The following is a 26,257-nucleotide window of genomic DNA, read 5'->3' on the forward strand; positions in this document are numbered from 1 at the left end:
CATTGTTTTTCAAAGTTAGATGTTTTGGGGGCTCAAAGTTAGATGTTTTGAGATGCCTGATGTGTGATTCAACCTGTTTGTTCCTCAGGGTGAAACTTTTGGTTTTGAGTTAACTTGCCAGTTGTTGGACCCAAGGTTTGGGCAAGATTGTGTCCCCACCCCTCCTACCCACTTTGGCATGGTTTTCTTTTCATTTATTCAATGTGTTGTAGTCACTCAACCAGTCTTCAGGCTTTTTAAAGTGCAAACTATTCTGTATGTAGCTATAGATAGCAACAGACTCAGTGTGGAAGGAGATGACTTCATGATCTTCTTACACGGTCATCTTGAACTGGAAATTCCTTAACCCAATGTACAGTTTGCTCTGTGTGGTAAATTAAAGCAAAGTGAGAGAAAAGTCTGGTTGATTATTTCCTTACTGAAAATTTTTGGAAACACTTTAGGATCCCATTCATGCTGTATGACCAGTTCTTTTTACTCTAGTTATCCACTCATTCATTCAACAGATATGTATTAAGTGCAAGAATTAGATATATAAGTTAAAAATGGTAAAACTTCATGGTAAGACATACTTCCCTTGTGAACAAGCATATTAGTGAGGGGAGATAGATAATGATTAATTTGCACAGTGTGTTATAAAGTCATAAGTGCTACAACATTAGAATGGGCTGAAGGAGTAGGGAATATGAGAGAAAGGGCAAAAAGCAGTTTTTAAAAATAGTCATACAAAGGCTTACCTATTCAGAGCAAAGAGAGGGAAAAAGTAGACAACAGGAAATCAGAAGTAATGTGTTGGCAGAGCGGAGCAAATAATGCTTTGTAGATCATTATAACAACTATAATTTTTCACTGAATAAAAGAGCCACTGGAGGATGGCAGCAAAGAAGTGATACATTCAAATTTAACTTGAAAAGGATCTCCAGGTGCCTGGGTGACTCAGTTGGTTCAGCGTCCAACTCGATTTTTTGGCTCAAGTCATGATTTCTCACTTTGGGAGTTTGAGCCTCACATGGGGCTCGGTGCTGGGCCTGCTTGGGATTCTCTCTCTCTTTCTCTCTCTAGCCTTCCCTCACTCATGCTGTCTTTCTCTCAGAAAATAAATAAACATTAAAAAGGAAACAAAATGATCTCTCTTTTGAGAATAGATGAGGTAAGCGTATATGCACGAAGACCAGTTAAGAAGCAACTTAGTCTAGTACTCTAGGGAAAGAAGAGGAGAACTTGGACAAGGTGGTGACAAGTGGCCAGGCTCTGGATACATGTTGAATTCAGGAGTTCCTATGGATTGGATGTGCAGTGTGAGAGATACAGAGCCATGAAGGTTGGATAGGAACCTCAGATGCTTTATTTTGCACAAGTTAGGTTCAGATCACTATAAAAACTCCAAGTGGACATAGCAAGTAGGCAGATGAAGGTACACGTCTGGAGTACAGGGAAATGTCCAGGTTGGAATATTCCCAAAAATTTGGGGGAGTGATTAACAGATGTCTCATACATGTTCATGAAGAGCGCCAGTTACAAGGCTGTACCTAACATTCCGATTCTTCTCTCGCTCTTCTTGCACTTAAGGGCGATCACTAGTATCAGTAGGTATTGCTATCCCGGTAGGCACTGTTGAGTCCAGAAAATGGTGCTTTTCTGAGGGGCACCATTATCTATCATTTCAACTCCTAAGTGCAAGCCTCTGTGATAGTCAGGAAGTGTAATCTTCTATTGCAAAGTGAGGGAATGACACTTTCTCTTTTCTGAGTGTGTATGATGATTTTCAATAAAATATTTCTTAAACAATGAAAATGTCTTCCATTTAGGATTAAAATATTTATTTTTTTTAAATGTTTTCTTTAACGCTTATTTATTATTGAGAGACAGAGCATGAGCATGGGAGGGACAGACAGATGGGTAGATACAGAATCCAAGGCAGGCTCCAGGCTCTGAGCTGTCAGCACAGCCCGACACGGGGCTTGAGCTCACAAACCACGAGATCATGACCTGAGCAGCTGAGCCACCCAGGTGCCCCAAGGGTTAAAATATTTAATACTCACATTTATATCAAACTCTCCTAAAGGGGAGGCAAATCTCCTAAAGGGGATTAAAATGAGATGTTTCACATAAGATTGTAGTGGGAAAAAAATGTTATGTTTGACAGACAAAATCACAATAAATAAAAGCTATTGATATTAGTATTCCATTTTCCTTATTACTGAATAATTTGACCTGCTAAATAAACAAATATATTCTAAGATGGGCACAGTATTTTCTTATCCTCAACTAATTTAAATTCTGTATTAATTTATAAATCTAACTATAATTCTTGTAATAAGAATAAGATTATTTAAAAGAAATATAATGGACGTGAAAGAATGCTGAGTAGATGTTGATGGATTACCAATAATCTTTCTCAATTTACTCAACCGATTCAAATATGAACTAAAAAGAACAAGAAATTGGCAGATGTCAGGAAATATTCCCCACCCTTTTCTGTTTCTAAAACCATATATGGTCCAATTTAAAGGATATTGGCCTGTTAGAGAAGTCAGAGATCCTCTATTTACTGTTTTGGGACTTCCTCATTTGCGAAGTAGGGATTAATAACTCTTTTAGGGCACTAATGATAATGCGATACTTTTGTATGGTATCTAAAATAGTGAGTGCTGCATAGTGAGACACTTTCTGGTATTATTTTACCATTCACTGTGATATAGCCATCTAAATTGATTTTATTCACTTCTGATGAGATTAAATGGAGTAATGCAGGTGAATTATTTTTAAAGATAATTATAAATGCCTTTTAAATAAGAATAAAATCTTTTGTAGGCATTTAAAAGTGTACTTGTAGAAGAATGTAATTGATTTATCCATGTAAATAATTAATTTAAGGATAAGTAAGTTTTGTTTACTACAGATTTTTATAATTTATATGTAAACATAAATTATAGAAATAATATGTAAAATATATAATATATATAGTATATATATAAGGAGATGATACTTTGTTTTTAAAATTAACTCTATATTCTCAGGTTAATGTGTTTGTGTATTTTTCTCTGTAGGTTGAAATAACTTCAAGTCTATGGAATAGTTCCATGAATTTTAGAGGTAACTTTTTATTTTTTGAACCATTTGAGGCTCAAGAGGATATGTTGAGGATATATGAGGATATGTTGCTGACCTATGGTCAGCCAAAATAATGAAAAATAACATTGATAAATAAATTACTATCAAATACTCAAACCTCATCCAGCTTTGCTGATTGTCCCAATAAAGTCCTTTAGGGAAAAAGGTTTCAACCAAGGATATCATGTTGAGTTTATTTTTCATGACTCATTAGTCTCTCAGGTTACTCAAAAGAATAGTGGATATATCCCTGTATGTATATAAAGTATACTTGAGTTATTATTTATAGGAAAGTTGCTATTAGGTTCCAGGGACTGAAAACTACAGATTAACAAAGCAGCAAGGACACATTCTTTTATAAATCCATATGTTGAAATAAAAATGTTTAAGTATTCATTAATATTAGTATTAATATTTAGAGTGCTACATAATAACTGGTTGAGGCAAAAAAAATAGAAAAACATTTAATCATAATACTACAAATAAAAATACTTTAGTAGTTAATATTCATCTAATTTTCAAAACTAGATGAATACTAGTTTTGAAAATTGAGTTAGATTTATAAAAAAATAACTAGTAAAATGAAAAACTGCTCCCTCAAATGTTCACAGTGAACCTGGAATACATAAATGCTGTCTAAGAAACGATAATTTTCCAGTGATTTTGGAGGATTTTTACTGCTTAAAATGACATTGTTATATAAGCAATTTTCTAGAACATGTGAAATTTCAGTCATTGATACCATTTTTCATCTGACATTTTTTACTGCATAGAAATAGCCCTTAAAAAAAGAAAGAAAGAAAGAAAGAACCTTAACGCACCTTCCATCACCTGTGGATGAATCACGAATCCAAATGTGTTAGTTAAGTACATATAGCAAAGGCTGGAAATTTTTTGTCTCCAGGGTTTCTCATTTGTGCAATCTACTGTTGGCAGATGTAAGCAAAATTCTCCATTACTTGTAAATGTTATAGTTATAGAGAGAAAATGCAAAGCAAAGAAAGAAAATTTAATTGACTATAGTTTAAAGCCTAGCTTTATTTTTGATTGGTTATCCTTAGGGTTTTGATTCCATAACATTGAGACATCTGTATACAGACTTAGATTTTGGTTTGTTTAGGTAGGCTGCCATGACAGTAAAGCCACCTTGTCTAGACGCCTTGTTTTCTTGATTTAACAATCTAATATATTAGCTGGTTTGGCCTTCAACATACAATGTAATAAGTTATAAGTCTAAGAGTTATTCATTTAGAGATTTTGAATTTTAGGCGGTTTTGACAACTATTCATATAGCAATCTGAAATTCATGCTAATTCTTCTTCCTGATTCAAAATGTATAAAACAAAACAAACAAACAAACAAGAAAGAGTAAAACCAGGCAAGTGTTTTTTTTTTTTTTGTTTGTTTGTTTGTTTTTGTTTTGTTTTGTTTTTAGTTTCATATGAAGAGATACCAGGGTTTACATTCCTGAAATCTGAGGAATAAGAAATGCCCTACAGCTTAAACACCTGTTACTATTGGATAGATGAAGTTGTCCAGGTTGTAAAATTAAAGAATTTGGTTATTTGACAAAATACGTTTTTACAATAGGTACACTAACACACATATTCATTTGCTATATCCCAAAATATAAGAATAAAGACTCAATGTCAATATCAATATTACTACTCACAATATTGTTACTAAAAACAATTTAATATTTTTATGGAGTTCTTTCTTATGGTATATACCACAAGAGATATGCAACCAAATTACTATATCTTGATATCATGATATTTTCTATCTCCATGTGATTATTCCGTCAGATAATTACAGAGATTCTTTTTCTTTTTTAGAGATTTCATTTTAGGAGATTGCTTTCATATTTAACTTGTATAATTATAAAAATTTACATGGTTTTTAAAGTTGAGTCTATTTGGGGCGCCTGGGTGGCTCAGTTGGTTGAGCATCAGACTTCAGCTCAGGTCATGATCTCGCGGTCTGTGAGTTCGAGCCCCACGTCAGGCTCTGTGCTGACAACTCAGAGCCTGGAGCCTGCTTCCGAGTCTGTGTTTCCATCTCTCTCTGCCTCTCCCCTGCTCATTCTCTGCCTCTCTCTCTGTCAAAAATAAATAAACTTTAGAAAAAAAAATTAAAAAAAATAAAGTTGAGTCTACAAAACAAGATGTCCATGAACATCTACCTTTGTATATTTGCCAGGATTTCTTGGGACAGAGACCCAGAGGTAACATTTGTGGATCACATGGCGTAATGTATGCAACTTTTGGAAGATATTGCAAAATCTCCCTGCCTGGGCTTGTCTCCCTTTTCATTCTCAACAGAAATGTGTAACATGGCCTGATCCCCAAAGGCCTTGTCGGTAGAGTATATTTTCACACATTCTTCTTGTATTGGTAGAGGAAAAAATGGTAATTTGTGTCTTCATCATTTTGGCTGGTATAACAGCATACACTAGACTGGGTGGCTTAAACAAAATTTTTTTCTCCCCTCATAGCTCTGGAGGCTAAGATATCTAAGATCAAACTACCAGACTGGTTCCTTGTGAGAGCCTCTCTTCCTGGTTTGCAGAGGGATGCCTTTTATTGTACCATCACCTAGTGGAAAGAGGAAAATTTTTCTCATCCTCTTTTTTTTTTTTTAATAAAGGCATTAATCCCATCAAGAAGACACTCATATGACTTAATCTAACCCTAATTACCTACCAAAGACTCACCTACTAATACCATCTCATTAGGGATTATGGTTTCAACATATGAATTGCAGGGCTGGAATACAATCAGGCGGTCTGTAACTTTCAGCATAGTCTTTTTTTGTTTTTTGTTTTTGTTTTTGAAATGTTTATTTATTTTTGAGAGAGTGCCTGAGTGGGGTAAGTGAGATAGAGGATCAGAAGCCAGTTCTGCACTGACAGCGGAGAGCAGAATACAAGGCTCAAAATCAGGAACCCTGAGATTATGACCTGAGCCAAAATCCAGAATGGCATGCTTAACCAAATGAGCCACCCAGGAGCTCCTATAATGTTTCTTGATGATTTCACTGAGTTGAAGATGACAACTTTTAATTTCAAAGATATGCACTAACACTCGATGTTTTAAAATACTTTTATCTTTATTCTTTTGCAACTAATTGTAAAATGTGGCATATTTTTAAAGTTTATTTATTTATTTTGATAGAGAAAACATGAACAGGGAGAGGTAGGGAGAGAAGGATAGAGACAGAGAATTCCAAGCAGACTCTGCACAGTCAGCACAGAGCCCCATGTAGGGCTCGAACTCATGAACCCTGAGATCATTACCTGAGCTGAAGTCAAATGCTTAACCAACTGAGCCCCCAGCCACCCCCAAAAGTTGGCATTTTAAAGGTTTTTTTTTAATGTTTATTTATTTTTGGGAGAGAGAGAGAGAGACAGAGTGTGAGCAGGGGAGGGGCAGAGAGGGAAGGAGACACAGATTCAGAAACAGGTTCTAAGCTCTGAGCTGTCAACACAGAGCCTGATGCAAGGCTCGAACTCAAGAACAGTGAGATCATGACCTGAGCCAAAGTTGGATGCTTAACCAACTGAGCCACCCAGGTGCCCCTGGCCTTTTTAAATTGACAGATTTTGAGCATGAATTTAGTATAAAATCTCTAAAATTGTAGCAAGAGAAATGGTTGATTTTTATTGAGTTTTCATCACTATGTTAAACATAGAAAGCATACTGCTTAATTTCACCCTTACAGAAATAATGTGTGGTAGGTATCAGTAATTATCCTCATTTTACAAATTTACAAAAGGCTATTTAGAGGTAAAATTCTCAGTGTCACATAGCTAACGAATGACCATTTGAAAATGCACCACACCTATCTCCAAAGGTCATGCTCTGAATCCGTAAATTCCATTTGTTTCTCTTTTATTTGGAAAGGTAAATGATGAGTTTAATAATGAATCAGCCTGCTACCCTGATAATGACTCAAAGATATCTCTTCTTAATGTCATTATAACCTGACTCAGTAGAGTGTCCTACAACAGGTGTAATAAAAAAAAAAAAAAAAAAAAAAAAAAAAAAAAGACAGTGATTTGACAGATGTAGATAGACAAGGACTTAGAAACTTTCCTCATTTCTGAAAAGGGCCATGTATCAAGGGGCCTGGCCCAGTTACAGGTAATAAGAGGCAGACATGTTGAGCTTGTTACACAACAGAAAAAATAGAAAAAGAAAAAGAAAGAAAGAAAACAACTAGAGAATTGACTGAGGCATGAGAACATATTTTCCTGAAGAAATTATTTTAGACTATATAAATATATTTTATATAGAAATGTAACATTTTATAAGTAAATTGCTGACTTATAAATATGTTAATTTATATTAGTTATAATTAACATATTAACTTTTATTACATGAATATCAATAAATGTATAATTTTATAAATCAGAAGACTGTAATTCAGATTTATAAGGGGATTTTTTATAGTTTGGAGGAAAGACAAGCCAGCCTTTCAGAACATGGATAAACTATGAAATCACACATTGTATGAAATGCCAAGCTATAGACATGAAAATCAGGGTGTATGAAAGCCAGAAGGGCATCAGTTATGGAGCTAAGGGACTGTTTCAGCAGAAAGTTTGCAATGAAAACCTTCTAAAAGAACTGAAGAACATAGTGGCTTTTGACCACAGGAAATGTCAATATCTGAGTTATAATACCATGGTGGCAACTTTGAATCAGGGGAAGCACGGGCGTTGACTAATACTCAAATTGATGAAGGCAAAAATATGCCTGTCTCTTTTTTTTTTTTCTTAAATTCTCAAAATGTTACACTGCACTGAACTCAGAGTATACCCTCTGCAAATATTATGGAATAAATTATTCTCTCAATTGGACACACCTTCACCAAGGGGTATGGTGAATTAGAGGAGAGAATATAGCTGTGAAACTAAAAGAATTGATTCAAGGCACATAGTAGTATTTTCTTAACTTCATGGTAGTCAAAAAATTATATAATATACCTAAGTTTCTTCCCTCAAAATCATACATTGCTGTAAGGATGGAATGGAAAAGCCTTAAGAAAATACATAATTACAAAAATATCAATTCCTGGTTGAGGTCATTGGCTCAATTTGGAAAAAAAAATATTTCTATACTCAGGTATTGATATCAGAGTTTCTTTGGCTGATTTAAATCACTGATCTTTTGTTCCTGTGTCATGTTCTTTTATATTTTCTTCTTTCTGGGTAAAAATGTTAATCCGTTTACACTTGATTAACCCCAAATTGTTATAGAAAACATTTTAAGTTAAATATAAAGATTTCTTTTACTTTTGAAAAAAATTTTTAACGTTTATTTATTTTTGATATGGAAACAGAGTACGAGCAGGGGAAAGGCAGAGAGAGAAGGAGACACAGAATCTGAAGCAGGCTCCAGGCTCCAAGCTGTCAGCACAGAGCCCAATGCAGGGCTTGAACTAACGAACAGTGAGATCATGACCTGAGCCGAAGTCGGATGCTTAACTGACTGAGCCACCCAGGTGCCCCTCTTTTACTTTTTTACTAGAATAAGTAAAATATCTTCAATAATTTATTACTTTTGACATTACTGAAATGATCAAATTTTTTTGATATCAATGATATGATTTTTGAAAATATGGCTAATTTATTGTTAGTTTAGATTGGTATTATGGTCTGAATGTTGGTGTCCCCCCAAGATTCAGGTTGAAATTCTAGTCCCTAAAGGTGATGGCATTAGTAGATGGGGCCTTGGGGAAATGATTAGGCCATGAACTTGGAGCTCTTATGAATGAGTTTAGTGCTCTTGTAAAAGAGAATCCCCGGGGGTGCCTGGGTGGCTCAATCAGTTAAGCATCATGTCATGATCAGTTAAGCTCAGGTCAGGTTCTCATGGTTCATGGGTTGGAGACCTGCACTGGGCTCTGTGCTGACAGCTCAGGGTCTGGAGCCGGCTTCAGATTCTCTCTCTCTCTCTCTCTCTCTCTCTCTCTCAAAAATAAATAAACATTAAAAGAGAGACAGAGAGAGACAGAGAGAGAGAGATCCCACAGAGCTCCCTAGGCTCTTCCAATCATGTTAAGGATACAAAATCCTACAGCCTGGGACAGGACCCTCACCATTCTGGCACACTGATTTCAGATTTCTCAACCTTAAGAACCTATGAGAAATAAATTTCTGTTGTTTACAAGCCACCTAGTGTGTGGTGTTTTGTTGATAGCATCCCAGACAGATTAAGACAACTAGTAATTCCAATTATCCTAATAGTTGGCATTTCAGGTGACAAATGTTAGAAAATGCCCTAGATTTCTCCCCATTGCTCACTAGAAAATTCAAATAAAAACACAGTAAGGAAAAAAAGCCTCGGAATTGTCGATTTGATTTGGTCATTGATTCCAGCTTACTTGGATCTACATCATTAATTGAATAAAAAGCCACTGCATAATTTAGACTGCTATAGTTCGACTAAATAACAAATGTATGAAGTAAGATTTTAAGGAATTTATAATTGGATAAATACATCTCTTCACTTAACACTACAGTTTTTCCCTGTCTTATGATTCAGCATCCATTCAAGACAGAATAATGAAAGATTCATAGTCTAAACTGTATTGTCATTTGGATTTTTGTTTAAAACCGGGTAAAAAGTAAAGTGTTCTCATTTTTAGTCACTTTGTGGTCTGAAAACATTACTGAAGACTAGAACTTTCACCTATTTGCATTTCTAATTATCTAATGTTTCATTTCTGCTAAGGACTATATACTACTTGATTGTTTTATAACTTATGTGCTACATTTACAGAATTGCATTTTCAAACTTCTTTGATTAGAATATATCTCCATAACAAATAATTTATCATAATCTGTAGTTTCCTGTCCCTTTTGGTTAATTGTACATTATATAAAATGTTGAGTTAACAAGCATTTCTAACTAATAATCCTCATTTAAGAATAATATTACAGTCGGGCGCCTGGGTGGCTCAGTAGGTTAAGCGGCCGACTTTGGCTCAGGTCATGATCTCACGGTCCGTGAGTTCGAACCCCGCGTCGGGCTCTGTGCTGACAGCTCGGAGCCTGGAGCCTGTTTCAGATTCTGTGCCTCCTTCTCTCTCTGACCCTCCCCTGTTCATGCTCTGTCTGTCTCTGTCTCAAAAATAAACATTAAAAAAAAATTAAAAAAAAAGAATAATATTACAATCTATATTTGTGTCAGTTGCCTTTAATCTGTGATGGATTCCATAATAAATAAAAACTATATAGTTTTTTATTCATGATTTACTAGCCTTTCTCTAATCTAGACTGTGATATTACACATTTTGGTTTTCGCAATAACAGTAGTTCTTAAAGTGACTTATCATCCTTCTATTGTTCTCAGATGTTTTAGCTGCAATTAGCACATTCATTTATTCCTATTCCCACCTCCCAGAAGTAAAAATCTTCTTTCAATCTTAATTTTAAAATGTAGGTCTTTACAAAATGATGACTTTGGATGGTACCACTGCAAGTAACAGGATTCTCAAACTCAAAATTGCTTATGCTGTTAGAACAACTTTATCCCAAATGAGAAATCCAAAATCATGGCGCGTGCCAGGTACGGTACAACATAGTTTCTTCTTTTTCTTCATAAGTACACCCTTCATCCAGACTATCCACGCATCTTCAGCTCCGAGTGGCATTTCCCAACAACAGACACGATAGAACAATTTGTCTGTCAACGATTATTTCTGTGGCCTTTAAAATATTAAACATTTCAGATATCTCTCTCTACTTGGTAGAACTTTCAGATACTGAATGAAGGAAGAAGCCAGCTATCTGTAGTATTTTGCAGTTTTTTAAAGAAACTGGGATATTCTGCTTTTAATTTGATTTTAAAATAATAATGGTTTGTTAGTAATTTCTACCAATTCATAAGAAATTTTTATTTCTACCTCTTTGTAGAATCTTTTATGTTGCAAAGTAGAGGTTGTTAATAATTTTGATTAATTTTCTGTGATAATTTTATATATCCTCTTAAGATGATATTTTAAGATATAGTTTTTTAATTATAATTTTTCCTGTTGTAAAGTATACAAAAGCATTCAGCTAAGAGGATGAACTTAATTCATTTTGCTAGTACTCTATGGATTAATATTTAAGTTGTTTTCAATATTACTAGAGACAATGATCCAATTAATATATGTGTATATTTTAAGATTTTGTCCTATAATTTCTGGCAAGTAAAGCTACTGAGTCAAAGGGTATACCTTATAAAAAATCTTAATGAGTTTTCCCAGTTCTCAATGTAAATCACATCAGATCAATGTAAATTAGACCTCAATGTAAATCACAAATCACATGCTAATGATTAATTATAAGATGACTTGTTTCCCCATCATTTTATGAATGAAAAGTGCTGTGGAAATTAGTCCATAAAAGCAGGAAATTGGCCCTTTTTTTTATTTATCAGTTTCTAAGAATGTAGGACTTTGCCCTTTTCCAAGTATATGAATTGTAAATCTTAAATTATAGTTTTTAATAGTACATAAAAGTCCAAAAATTAAATATGTGCTACGTATCACAATTCTCATTCTTCTTCAGTAGAATATTTTTAGTAAGAAACAGCAAATTTATATTTTATAGCTTCCATAACTATAAATATTTTCTCACTCCCCAGCTATAAAGAAATAGTCATTATTTACATTTTGTTTAGACATAATTCATCTTGAGTTAATCATGGAACCTAGTCTGAGTAATCTACTTTTTCCAAGTGTCTTTCCAATTGACACAATTCATTGAATAATATTTATGTTTCACAGTGGTTTGAGATGTAACCTTTACCATATACTGAATTACCATTTATATTGGGTTCTGTGTCTAGACTTCTGTTTAATTCCAGTGCCATAATGTTTTAGAACTTGAAATTAAAATGTACTCTCCTTGTACATATTTCTGTTTCTTTAAAAAAAAGAATAATGTTTATTCATTTTGACAGGGAGAGAGAGAATGAACAGGGGAGGAGCAGAGAGAGAGGGAGACCAAATCAGAAGTAGGCTCCAGGCTCTGAGCTGTCAGCACAGAGCCGAACATGGGGCTCAAACTCACCAGCCGCGAGATCATGACCTGAGCTGGTCAGACGCTTAACCGACTGAGCCACCCAGGCGCCCACATCTATAGGTCTTATCTTTAAGGCATTTTCTGCTCGTTAGGACTTTTGTTTCCCCCACAAGAACTTAGATAAACCATGTCCAGTTCAAAACAGAAAACAAAAGCCTATTGGTATGACATTGAAACTAAAATTTAACTGAGAGAAAACTGGCATCTTCATAAAACTGAAAATGGTATGCATTTCTTTTGATTAGTTGTTGTCTCTTACCCAGAAGTGTATTTTTGTTTCCTTCACACTGGTGGTATTTTTGTTGTTTTGTTTGTTTTTTTTTTTTTTAATCAGCAGCTCGGGTAGCATAGCAACCGAAAGACAGAATGCCTGTCTCAAGTCTCATTTCTGTCATATTCCATGTATGTAATATTGGACTCAGCTCTTTGCTCCTCTGAGAGGATTAGCACTAAGACTAAACGCATGTCCTTAGGGTAGAAGACAGGTAGAGGGCCTTCACAGCTCTGCAAGCTTCCCTACTTTACTCTCTAGGATTTTGTTGTCTGGATTTATTTTTCTCAACAGTTCTGCAATTCCTTAAGTCTAGATCTTGTTGTTTTGTTTTCTTTTCCAACTGTGATTGCTTTGCTTGTTGCAAGCTATTCCATAAGAACTAAACTCTATTTCCTTTAAATATATTTTTAATATAGACTGGCTTATAGTGTCAACATCTACAGAAAAGTGCTGTATCCTGCCCCAGTAATAATGATTGAGGGATAGATAGTCTTGTTCATCTTTTCTTCCAGTGGGATTTCATCAGAAGACCCCTGTAGCACCCAATATTAGCTTTGATTGAAATAGCTTCAACTTAATGCACCGTTCACAAAATTTATATAAAAGAAACTAATTGATAGAGTGCTCTTAACATGAAAGACTTTGTAAAGAATTCAGTGAAAGATGACTTTTTTATTTCTCAGACATGATTATTTTGAGGGAGAAATATCCTGCCTTACATTAGTGTCCATACGTTATACTTTAATTATGATTTACGTTCTAACCTAAGCAAATAGAGAAAACGTTTGCCCTATAATGGTCATCCAATAAAAAAGAAAATTTAAAAAAATAACAAACTAACAACTGTGAACACAATTTTATTCTAGAGTTTACATTACATTCACATGTCTGTAAAACGAAAAGTAAAAATTTTACTGAGAGGCATTCTCATGAGAAGACTTGATTCAGTAATGTAGTACTGAAAATTAAAATAAGGTCCCTTCTACCTAAGAGAAGACATTTCAAGTCTAACTTATCAAAATCATTTTGGGAACTAAAGGAAATTCTCAGAAGAGACTTGACAAAACAGTACATGCTTTTATGAAAGATGACTTTAAAATCTTTACTTGCTAAGATAATGCAAAATGATACATGAAATAGTTTACTTTCTGATTGACCGTAGGATCAGATCTTAGTAGAATTTTCCCATTGTAAAGGCAGAGAATCTCCCCCACAGAAAATTTAACAACTCTCTCATTCAATTAAGTTATCTGTTCTAGAGTTTGGATACTATGGCTATTTAAATCTGGGATAAATGGAAGTCTTTACCATTGATTCCCTGGTTACAAAATAGGCTAAAATTTAAACATCCAAATTGAATTTATACTCATCAGTGTGATCTCTCTGGGAGACTACATATCTGCTCCATTGATACTTGAACACAAAGTAGATTTGAAATTCCTTATTTGGGGAATTTCCTTAAGATTCCTTAACTTAATGAGTTAAGTTTTTAGAATATCTTCACTTTTAGAAATATTGATCTTTGAAGATATATTTGAGCTTCTGGGTTTTTTAGACACACCAAACTAATTTAAAGGCAAGTTCAAAGAATTAAGTAAATGATTTTGATATTTGGAACTTTAGTCAAAAGTGACATAGGCTTATAAAATTAAGATTTGTTTTCTTGTATATTTCCCTAAAATGAGTCCCAGACAGATTATTTGCCATAAGATCAGTTGGCAAATTTAATAAGAAAGGAATTAGTCTTTGATGAAATACTTTTTAAACGTCTAAAATATATTTTACTTTCATATGAAACTTAACAAAGTTTTGAAAAACATATAATAAGTGGAGTTATAGATTTCTTTTTAATTATGGTCAATAGAAAACAAACAAATGATCATTTATTAAGAATTATAGACTTTATACACCACTGTGTGTCACCTCCTTTTGCTGAAGGTAACAATCTTGGGTTAGTGTATCTTCTATTCAGTACACTGAAATGTATAATAAAAGACTTCACTTCTCATTATTGAAAGAAAAAGAATTACAACCAGTGATGTAGATTTCTTATAGGACCTATTTCTTTTCATGACTAAGTCCTATCCCTTGCTCTATAGAAAAACCCAGGAAATGATAGTAAGAGTGTACTGTCTACCATGCACTGTTTGAGTTTGATAACTATTCTTGGACAAAGACCTGTGTTCCTATAACTAATTTGTTCTCCTCTCACAAAATTCCTTCGTCTCTAGCTGGCTAGTTGGTTTACTTACGTAACACTTCTAGAGTCTCAGTTCTTAACTATGGGACATGGGCAAAGTCAAGGGAGATGAATGTCCCAATATAACAAGAGTGTTTAGTTCTCCAAAACTGGAAAAATGGAAGGATATCAGGTTGCAAGAGTGTCAGATACCTCTGCTTCCTTCCACAGAATTTCTCAAGGTTACAGGATCTCTGATGGGGGAATTGTTCCTTAAAGCACTTTGTTTTTGGAAACTATGGTAATTGTTCAGTGACTTGGCATGGAGATCATAATTTCTATGGGCAAAAGGACCACTAATTTCAAGTGAACCATAAAAATTTAGGTAAGAGTAGCAACATTTTAATTTTTTCTTTGGATCTATTAACCACTGGTGATGAAGTTGGAGAGAGGAGTTAAGAGATTTAATTTTCTTGAAACTGATTTTGTACACTAAACCAACAAATAGATGTTTGAGGTTGGTTTGGGGGATAGTAATAGGGATTTTGGAGAGACTAAAATCCAATCAAGCCACATTTCATTAAAGCTACAGTTGGGCAATATCTTAACATTGTCAATAGTAAAATGGAGATCAGAGTTCTTTACCTAAGAACTTGGTTTGTTTATACTTTTATTTTCTCTCTCTCCTCCTCTCCCCTCCCCTTCCTTTCTTTTTCCTCTTCTTTTTCTTCTTCTCCAAGAGAAGGACTTATTTCTGTCACATGGATGAGGTCATACATCCTGTTAATCCTAGCAGGTAGCCATTGAACTAGATCAAATTTAGTTTATAAATGTAACAAAATGTGACATTATTTATGCTTAAGTGTATTGAAAAATCCATACATGCAGATGCCTAAGTTGAATTTGTCCATTTGTTTAAATTTTTAAGTTCTAGAAACAAGTCCTGTAGGAGATTGTTTTGATACCCTAGTCACTAGATTAAAAAAAAAAAAATGTCAAAAACATTTTAATACCTAATCTGTACAGTTGAGTAAAAGATTTAACTAAAACAAAGGTATTTAGAAAAAACCAAACAGAGATTCTGGAGGGAGGTAGGCAGGGGATGGGCTAAATGAGTGATGGGTATTAAGGAGGGTACTTGTGATGAGCACTGGGTGTTGTATGTAAGTAAAATCACTAAATTCTACACCTGAAACCAATTTTACCATGTATGTTAACTAACTGGAATTTAAGTAAAATCTTGAAATTAAACAAATAAACAAACAAGGTCAGGTTGTAGGTGACTTAAAAAAAATCAACGAAGAATGTAATCAATATTCCATTCTTCTAGCCATTTACCTACCTACTCATACAGGCTCAAATTTCAAAGGCTCTGAAGACTCTCCTGTGTTTATATAAATTTTTGTAAACAATCAAGTTAATTATGGAAATAAGATGTTTCTTTTCAGAAAGAATTTTCACTTGACTTTGATTCCATTTTCAAATCTTCTTCAGTGTACTTTTCAAGTGCAGCGAGAAAATGGATTTGAGTCTAAAACACCCAGGTGAAAATTGAATTAGGGATTTTATATTCAATTGTAGCTCACTTATGCTCAAAGGTAAGCTAACATTCTGAATTAATTTGTGCTTCAGGTTTTGGAAGAGCAAATCCTTTCTATGCAAACATCCAGCCTTTAATCCAACTAATTTACACTTAAAGTTGACCGCTTCTAATACATCAAAATTAAAGTTTATACAAACATACTTTTTAAAGTCAGAGAGAAAAGTTGAATATATATCTGGACAACATGTTATGTGAAAACCTAGAAAAATATAATTTCATGCCTAAAGGATATAGAATAAAACACATAATTTGCCATTATCAGGTAAACTAAGAATAAAAAATTTAATTTAGTTTTAAAATAGAATATTGGGGTGAGGTCACCTGGGTGGCTCTGTTGGTTAAGCGATTGATCTTTGTTTTGGCTCAGGTCACCATCTCATGGTTCATGGGTTCAAGCCCCACGTTGGGCTTTGTGCTGAAAGAGTGGAGCCTGCTTGGGATTCTCTCTCTCTCCCTCTCTGTCTTTCGCTTCTACACTTGTGCATGTGTGCACACACGCTCTCTCTTTCTCTCTCTCAAAATAAATAACTGAATTAAAAAAAATAGAATCAAATAAAATATTAGGAAGTACTCTTAGCCATCTCAAAGAATACTGGAGCTTACAAATGTGGCTAGGAGGAAGAAACACAAAATCTTAGGAGACACTGAAAGGATGGTTCAGATTTGATGAATACACATAAATAATGTCGAGGTACAACACTTAGGTGGAATTTTGAGAAAACACTTGCTTACTTGGGCGTATTTATAGAGGGAGAGAGAAGACTGTGAGAAAAAGCACAGATTATAACCCTTTTAACTGAAAGACAATATATGTGCATGAGTGTATATACCCATTAATATAACTATAGTAATTATAGTTATATATATATTGTATATATAATAAATGTATTGACATATACCTTTTGTTAATGTATATTGTATATATATAAATATCCAAGAAAGTCATTAACAGAAATCCTATGTTTTCCTATATTGTTCTTGTTTTCATTGTTACAACTATTTATTTTTGTTTTACAGGAAGTTATGGGTACCAGTTTCATCGTTAATTACTCAAAACAATAAGCTTAAAAAGCAAAACCACTCCTGTCTTTCCATTAAACTACCGCAAAGTCAGTGGCCATTAGGCCATTGCCATTAATTGTAACTTATGTTTTCTGAATATTAATTTGTTAATAAAATCCCCCTAGATTCTATAAGCATTATTTGATTGTATGCATTTATATTTTTTTGGTTGAATCCTGTGAGGATAACGTGCCACAGGGGACAAGAAGCCCTTGAAGATACAATGGCTGCCCATGGTTAAGTGTTTTTAGAAAATGAAGCAGGAAGGTGAAAAGTCAGCAGATTAAATTAGTACATGTCTGAAGTGGAAAGCCAGATTCAATCATAACATTCAAAGTCCAGTTGAGAGCCAGAGGCTGAGCTTGCTTGAAGTCACTTTCTGAAGGAAATCTGAGAAAGAAACATCTCTGTCCAAATGAGCTGGAAAAAATGCTGGCTGCATATACTCTCAGTTTGACTTTTTCAAGCACAGAAAGCAGCAACATTATACATAACAAACAGCACTTGTCTCCCTCACAGAAAGTAAGGGTTGGCTGGCAGCCAAAGGCAGTCTTTCTGTGAAAATAGATTAAAGAAAACCAAATACAGTATTGCAACATGGGGAGGAAAGAAAAGAGGAAGAGTAAAAATGTGAGAAGACAAAGGAGAAAGCAAATAGAAAGAGGATGACAAAAGAATGGGTGAAAAATGAATGAATAGCTTAGCTAAAACTATCCATCTAATTTTATTGGCCTTGCATTGATTTGCAGACACATAGAGGGATTTTATTAGGGACTTGTGTAAGCAGAGGACGGAACACAGGATTCACAAACCTATAAATTAGTCTTGGTTCTAATGTGGCTGAGGCCTCTGTTTCACCTTATCTCTCTGGGCTTAAGTGTACTTATTTATAAACAATAAATAAACCAAGACAAAGGATTATTTCAGGAAGATGAGTCATATGGACCCTTCAAATTATGAGACCTGAGAGATGGTGAAATGATGAATGCTTGTTGCATGATTTTGTAAAGTTGTGGTTGTTCTGTTCCCAATGCACTTTATCAAAATCTAAAGGTAATAAACTTCTATGCTTTATATGAAAACAATTTCTAGAAGCAGTGTGATTTTATACAATTTATTTATTAGTGAATAGAGAGCAAGGTGCAAATATCGCCCCTTGCCCTTCCAAAAAGCAATCGACCAAAACAAAAACAAAAACCAAAACCTGTCCAATGGAGTTTTTTGAGTCTATTAACTTTTTGTTAACTTTTTGTTAGATGTCATTACTGCACACAGAAAGTAGCACACAGTTATTGGTAGCACACAAATTGCTTCTTCCTTTAAAAACATATTGGTTACTTACTGAACAACAAAAATGGTTAGAATGGTAAATTTTATGTATATTTTACCACAGTAAAAAAGTACACAGGGGCGTCTGGGTGGCTCAATTGGTTAAGCGTCCAACTTTGGCGTAGGTCATGATCTCGTGGTCTGTGAGTTCGAGCCCTGCATTGGGCTCTGAGCTGACAGCTCAGAGCCTGGAGCTTGCTTCAGATTCTGTGTCTCCATCTTTCTCTGCCCCTTCCTTGCTCGCAATCTCTCTCTCTCTCTCTCAAAAATAAATACATGTTCAAATTTTTTTTAAAGTACACAACAATATATGTAAAGAAGGAAGATGTTAATGAAAAGCATCAAAGATACGTTATTCACTTATCTGAGTCAGGTGGGATAAGATTGTGAGAGAGCATGCTAGTGTTCTCCAAAATATTACTTTTACAGGTTAAGTATATTCACTAAATCTTAAACATTCGTTTGAGCAACGCTCAATGCAACAGAATTGCTTAGTTAGCTTTAAAAAATACAGATGCCCAGACATCAGTCTCAAGATTTCATTGCTGTTGGTTAGTGGTAGGGCATGTGCGATCGGATCGTGCAATTCTAATGTGCAGCCAGTGTTGAGAACATCGCTTAGGTTGTAAAATCCGTGAAGACAGGAACTGCATTTGTCATATCCACAACTGTTTCCTTAGTATATTGTCTGGCCAACTAAAATATCTGTGGGCTGAATGAAATATTGAATAAACAAATGACCTCTTAGTGTATTTTACCTCTATATTTACCCTGTATTAGATTTACTTTGAAGCTGAAAGAGCCATGCGGATTCCATAAAATCAGCCAGAAAACATAAAAGTAGATTAAATAAACAAAAATTCAATTATCTCCTCTTCTCTATTACCCTACCATCACTACCTTAGGACTACAAATATTAAAAGTTTCACACAATCTTGGGGCGTCTGGGTGGCTCAGTCACTTAAGCTTCCAACTTCGGCTCAGGTCATGATCCTGCAGTCCGTGAGTTCGAGGCCCACATCAGGCTCTGTGCTGACAGCTCAGAGCCTGGAGCCTGTTTCTGATTCTGGGTCTCCCTCTCCCTGCCCCTCCCCTGTGCACTTTCTGTCTCCCTCTCTCTCTCTCAAAAGCAAATAAAACATTGAAAAAAAAGTTTCACACAATCTTTCAACCATTCTCTATTGGCATACAAATATATACAATTAAATACAAATATGTACAAAGTTTGTTTCTTGTTGTGTTTTGTTTTGTTTTTAATTCTACCACCTGTTCTCCAGCCAGATGGAATGAAAATGTTCACAATGCTGTACATTTTTCTTCGCTTAAACTTTTCTCAATATCACACCATAAAGGACTAGTTCATTCTTTAGTATACGAGTAAATAATATTCTAATATGTGTTTCCTAAGCCATTTAATTACACTACCTCCATTCACTTGGCTTCATTTCTTTCTGGCACACACTTCAATATTTTAGCTCCTACCATAACAGAGAAGCCAATGTCAAATTTTCAACTGCATCATTTTCCAGTTATGTGTAAGATTTGACCACATCTTCACTCCTTCCTTAGTGCAGCTTTTTCACTTGACCTCTAGGCTACCGCTCTCCCTCATTTTCCTACTTGATTGTCTCAGTGAACTTTGTGGATAGTTCTTCATCTAATCCAACTGTAAGGTTTAAACTAACATCCAAAGACTTTTCTCTTTTATATACACCCATTCTCTTATTTCATCTAGTACCAGGGTTTTTCAGCCTAGCTATATTACGACAGCTCCAGATTTTTGTATTCTGGGCTGAAGTTCCGTATAAATTACAGACCAATGTAGCTAGGTAGTCTGCTGATATCTCCAATTTTCCATCTCATAAGCATCTCATACTTCGTGTGCCCCGAATAGAAATGTTGACTCTTTGCTTAATTTCCCCTTATATTTCCTGGTTTAGTACGCGGCAATTCTATTCTTTGAGTTCTTAGGCTGAAACCCCTTAGGTTATCCTTGAATTTCTACTTCCTGTCACACTCCGAAACATTTTATTGGCCAATTCTCTTTATTTAGAAACATATCCAAAATACAACCACTTGTCACCATTTCCTAGTCAAAGACAACACCATTTTTCTTCTGGAAGATGGCTATAGTACCCCAACTGTTTTCCCTGCTCCTCTCTTGGTCTTCTAAAATATTTTCTATATGTACCAGCAAGAGTGATCTTTTGAAAATAGTAATCAGGTCATATCATCCTGTTTGTGCCCCAAGTTCTTAAGGTGTCTCCCATTTTATCTGAAATCTCATTTTTCTTCACTCACTCCAATGCTGGCCCTACATTACGTGCGATTCCCCAGTCTCCCTGCTTCCCCACACCTTCCTCCACAACACACACGCCATTACTCTTCAGACTTCATTTTCTACCATTTTCACTGTCATTTCCTCTGTCCCAGTACTTTATCCCTACTATGCTTCTTTGAACACACCAAACATTCTAGTTTTTTGAATATTTACACTTACTCCTAACAGCTTGAGCAGTATTTGTGTAGACATTTGCATGGCCTGATCTGTCATTTCATTTAGGTCTCTGCTTAAACATCACCTAACCAAAGAAGTCTTCTCTGATTATTCTAAGTCAAATAATCTGATCAGAACTTGCCACACTTTACCTAGCTTCATTTCTTCCAATGATCAATATTTTCCCATCATAAGGTGTTGTATGTCACATACATATTTCCTTAAATATTGGTACTTTAAAAAGTGGAATACATTTATAGAAATAGAATCATTTAATTTTTGATTAATTTTTGAATCATTTTAATTTTTGGACTAATCTATTATTATAGATTTCCACATGGCAAACAGTATTATATATTTACCAGTGCTATTACCAATACTGGAGGAATCTTGCTTGTTTATCTTCTTTTCTTGAGGTGATTTTGAAATACATATACAAATTCTTTAATGTTTGTATTTTAAAATGTGGAAATTCTCTCCCCGTGAATATGGACTGACCTTAAAAACTTCTAAATAATAGAATAAAGCAGAAATGACTAGATGCACCTTCACTTATGGATATATATGTATATGTGTATACATGACTATACATATACAAACAAAAATTCTTATAAACAGTAATAGCTTAATATTCTTATAACAGTGCCCAGTATTTAAAAATAGATAATACTTTAACTTAAAATTTATTTTAATTTCCATTTAAATTTTTTTTTGTTTATTTATTTTGAGAGACAGAGCAGAGAAGGGACAGAGAGAGAGAGAGAGAGAGAGGGAGGCTCTCTCAGGAAAGCTCCATGCTGACAAAACAGAACCCAATGTGGGGCTCAAACTCATGAGCCATGAAATCATGACTTGAGCCAAAACCAAGAGTCGACGCTTAACCAACAGAGCCACCCAGGCGCCCCTTAATTTAAATGTTTGTACAGTTTATTTTTATTATTCTTTTATCATATACCTATAGAATTATTTTAATATTCATGACTTAAAATGACTTGGGGTTTGTAAATATTTTTAATCTTGTTTAATGTGTCTATTTTGATCCCTTACGATCCAATGTAGTTTTGAATGTAGTTCAGTTTATCCAAATTGTTTTAAAGTAAACATTTAGGGTGAAGAGCTAAGATAGTGGAGTAGTAGGAGGACCCTCGGCTTGCTTCGTCCCCCAAACACAGCCAGATAAATATCAAATCATTCTGAATACCCAAGAAATCAATCTGAGAACTGACACAATAAACTACACAACTAGAGGGAGAGAAGAGGCCACACTGAGGAAGGTAGAAAGTTGGGAGACATGGTTTGGGGGAGAAAAGGATGGCAGGTGCTGCAGAAGGGAGGGAACCCTGTTCACGGAGAAGTGAGAGGGAGAGGGAAGGAAGAGTGCACAGCAGATCACACAAGGAAAACATTTCCCCAAAGCTACCCCCTGGGAAAATGAAAGGTGCCGATTTCCAGGAGGTTTTACAATGAACGGAGCTCAAAGACTGGAGTTTTAGAGGCTTATCGCATGCCTGGTGTGGAGCGTGAAGGCGCTGCAGTATTCCTGTGGAGAAGCAGGGCAGATAGCCTGCGGCTGATCTGAGGATCCCCTGGGATGCACTGGGAGATACGGTTCCCCCTTCTTGGAGCACATCTGGGAGAGGTGGCATTGACTCTCTGGGGATAAAAGAGCTGGTAGGAGCCATTACCCTCCCCCACCCCTCAGCATAGGCACAGAGACACCTATGGAGGGCAGCTTACCTGGACACTGACATTTTGTTCACTTTACTCCAAACTCCAATGCCCTTGCGCTTGGATGCTACTGACCTCCTGAAACAAACTTGCAACAGTCCCAGCATGGTGAAACCCTCCCCCAGAGGATCAGCACGCATCCTTGCCATACCAGGTCCCTAAAGTTTGGAGTTTTAACACTCAGCCAGCATCTATGGGATGGACCCCAAAGGGCACTGCACTGCTGGGTAGAGAGATGGCATGAGCACAGACAAGGTGAAGGCAGCGAACAGAAGGATGCATGGGACACACAAGGCAAGATTGTTCGGTATTCTGGGAGGGCTTCCCAGACAGTTGCAGTGAACTCCCGTCTCTGGGAAGGAAGAGGGGACTGGTACCTTTTTCCTCCCCAGCCCCTTCACATAAACTGACTCCAGTAGTAAGCAGCACAGAGAAACAGTGGTGGCTTAAACCACTTTCACCAAGCTCCTGCCCCCTATATTTGTTTGTCTTGCTTGTCTCAGGCAGTGTGCCTGAGAACCAGAGCAGCAGGTCTCTCCCCAAGTGGACCCAACACAAATCCCCTGTATGCACCATGTGTACTGACCACAGAGTTCTGCAAATCTTCAGCTCTAGTAGAAACTACCTCAGGTCTCTTTCTACAAGCAGACCAGAATACACCTAGTTAAAACTGGCCAAACTCTGGCCAAGGTCCAAACATTCCCCACTGCAGGCAAGGAGAAACTCTGCAGAGAACTGACCTGAGGGAAAGAGCAGCCAAAACACAGCAGCAGAGTGCACAGAGCATACACCAGAGACACTTCCTGAAGGGCTAGCACCTGGACAATATATGACTTCTTAATAAAGCCATTAATTACTCTCAGGAGCAAAAAAACCTAACAGTCTTTCCTAACACACATAGGACAGAGACTTAGACAAAATACCAAGATGCAGGAGTTCATCCAAAAAGAAAAAAAAAACAAAACAAAAAAAAAAACAAGAAAAGGTCACGGCCAGGATATCTAATCAAAACAGCTATAAAAAATATTCATGGGAGCACCTGGGTGGCTTAGTCGGTTAAGCATCTGACTTCAGCTCAAGCCTTGATCTCATAATTCGTGAGTTTGAGCAATGCTTTGTACTCTGTGCTGACAGCTCAGAGCCTGGAGTCTGCTTTGAATTCTGTGGCTCACTCTCTCTGCTCCTCCCCTACTCACACTCTGTCTCTCTGTCTCTCAAAAATTAATAAACATTTTGAAAGAATGCATGATCCAGATTTAAAGCAACAATAATAAGTAGACTAGCTGGGCTTGAAAAAAAAAGCACAGAAGACACCAAGGAATCCCTTACCACAGAGATAAAATGCCTAAAAAACTAGTCAGGCCAAAATGAAAAATGCAGTGACTATTTAAAATCCACTGGATGTAATGACCACAGGAGTGGGAGAAACAGAGGAATGAATAAGTGATCTAGAAGATACAATTATGGAAAATATAAAGCTTAAAAGAAGAGGAAAAGAAAATATTAGGTCATGAATGTAGACCTAGGGAACTCAGTGACCCCATAAAGAATAATAACATTAATATCATTGTAGTCCCAGAAACAGAAGAGAAGGGGAAAAGGGGAGAAAGTTTATTTGAGGAAATTAATAGCTGAAAACTTTAGTAATCTGGGGAAGAAAACAGACATCCAAATCCAAGAGGCACAGAGAACTCCCATCAAAATCAACAAAAGCAGGCCAACATCAAGACATATCACAGCTAAATTTGCAAAATATAGAGTAAAGCAAAAATCCTAAAAGCAGCAGGACAAAAGAAAGCCCTAACTTAAAACAGAAGACAAATAAAGTTAGCAATAGATCTTTCCACAGAAACTTGGAGGGACAGAAGGGAGTGACATGATATATCTAATGTGCTGAATGGGGAATATATGTAGCCAAGAATACTCTATCCAGCAAAGCTTTCATTCAAAATAGAAGGAGAGAAAAAGAGTTTGCCAGACAACCAAAAACTAAAGGGATTCATGACCACTAAACCAGCCCTACAGGAAATATTAAAGAGGACTCTTTGAGTGGGAAAGAAAGAACAAAAGTAGCAAAGACTAGAAAGGAACAGAGAAAAATCTCTAAAAACAATGACAAAACAAATAATAAAGTTGCACTAAATTCATATGTATGAATAATTACTCTGGATATAAATGGGCTAAATGCTCTAATCAAAAGACATAGGGTATCAGAATGGGTAAAAGACAAAACCCATCTACATGCTGTCTACAAGAGACTCATTTTAGACCTAAAGTCACATCAAGATTGAAAATGAGGGGATGGAGAACCATTTATCATGCAAATGGATGCAAAAAGAAAGCCAGAGTAGCAATATGTATATCAAACAAACTAGATTTTAAACCAAAGACTGTAACAAGAGATGAAGAAGGACACTATATCATAATAAAGGGGTCCATCCAACAAGAAGATCGAATAATGTAAATATTTATGCCTCTAACTTGAAAGTACCCAAATATATAAAACAATACCAAACATAAAAGAACTCATTGATCAAAATACAATAATAGCAGGGTACTTAACACCCCACTTACAGTAAGGGATACATAATCTAAACAAAAAATCTACAAAGAAACAAGACTTTGAAACACTGTACCAGATGGACTTAACAGATATATTCAGAACATTTCATCCTAAAGCCACAGAATGCACATTCTTTTCAAGTGCACTTGGGGCATTCTCCAGAATAGATCACGTACTAGGTCACAAATCAGGTCACAACCAGTACAAGGAGATTGAGATCATAACAAGCATATTTTCCAATCACAATGCTGTGAAACTTGAAATCAACAAGAAAAAAATTTGGAAGGACCACGAATACATGGAGATTAAGCAACATGCTACTAAGGAATGAATGGGTCAACAAGGAAATTAAAAAAAAGAAAGATCAAATACATGGAAACAAATTAAAATGTAAATATGATGGTCCAAAATCTTTGGGATGCAGCCAAAGTACCCAAAGAGGGAAATAAATAGCAATACAGGCCTACCTCTAGAAGCAAGAAAACCCCCACCCAAATACACAATGAGCTAGAAAAAAAATGAAGCCCAAAACCAGCAGAAGAAGGGAAATAATAAAGATTAGAGAATAAATAATATAGAAACAATACACAGTAGAACAGATCAATGAAACCAGGAGCTGGTTCTTTGAAAAAGATAATGAAATTGATAAACCCCTAACCAGACTTATCAAAAAGAGAAAGGACACAAAAGCACAGATGAAATAGGAGAGATCAAAACCAACACCACAGAAATACAATTATAAGAGAATATTATGAAAATTATATGCCAACAAATTGGGCAATCTGGAAGAAATGGAAACATTTCTAAAAACGTTTTTACTACCAAAACTGAA

This window comes from Panthera pardus, unplaced genomic scaffold (genome assembly GCF_024362965.1).
Source record: "Panthera pardus isolate Hobbes unplaced genomic scaffold, ASM2436296v1 HiC_scaffold_13, whole genome shotgun sequence".
Taxonomy (NCBI): Eukaryota; Metazoa; Chordata; class Mammalia; order Carnivora; family Felidae; genus Panthera; species Panthera pardus.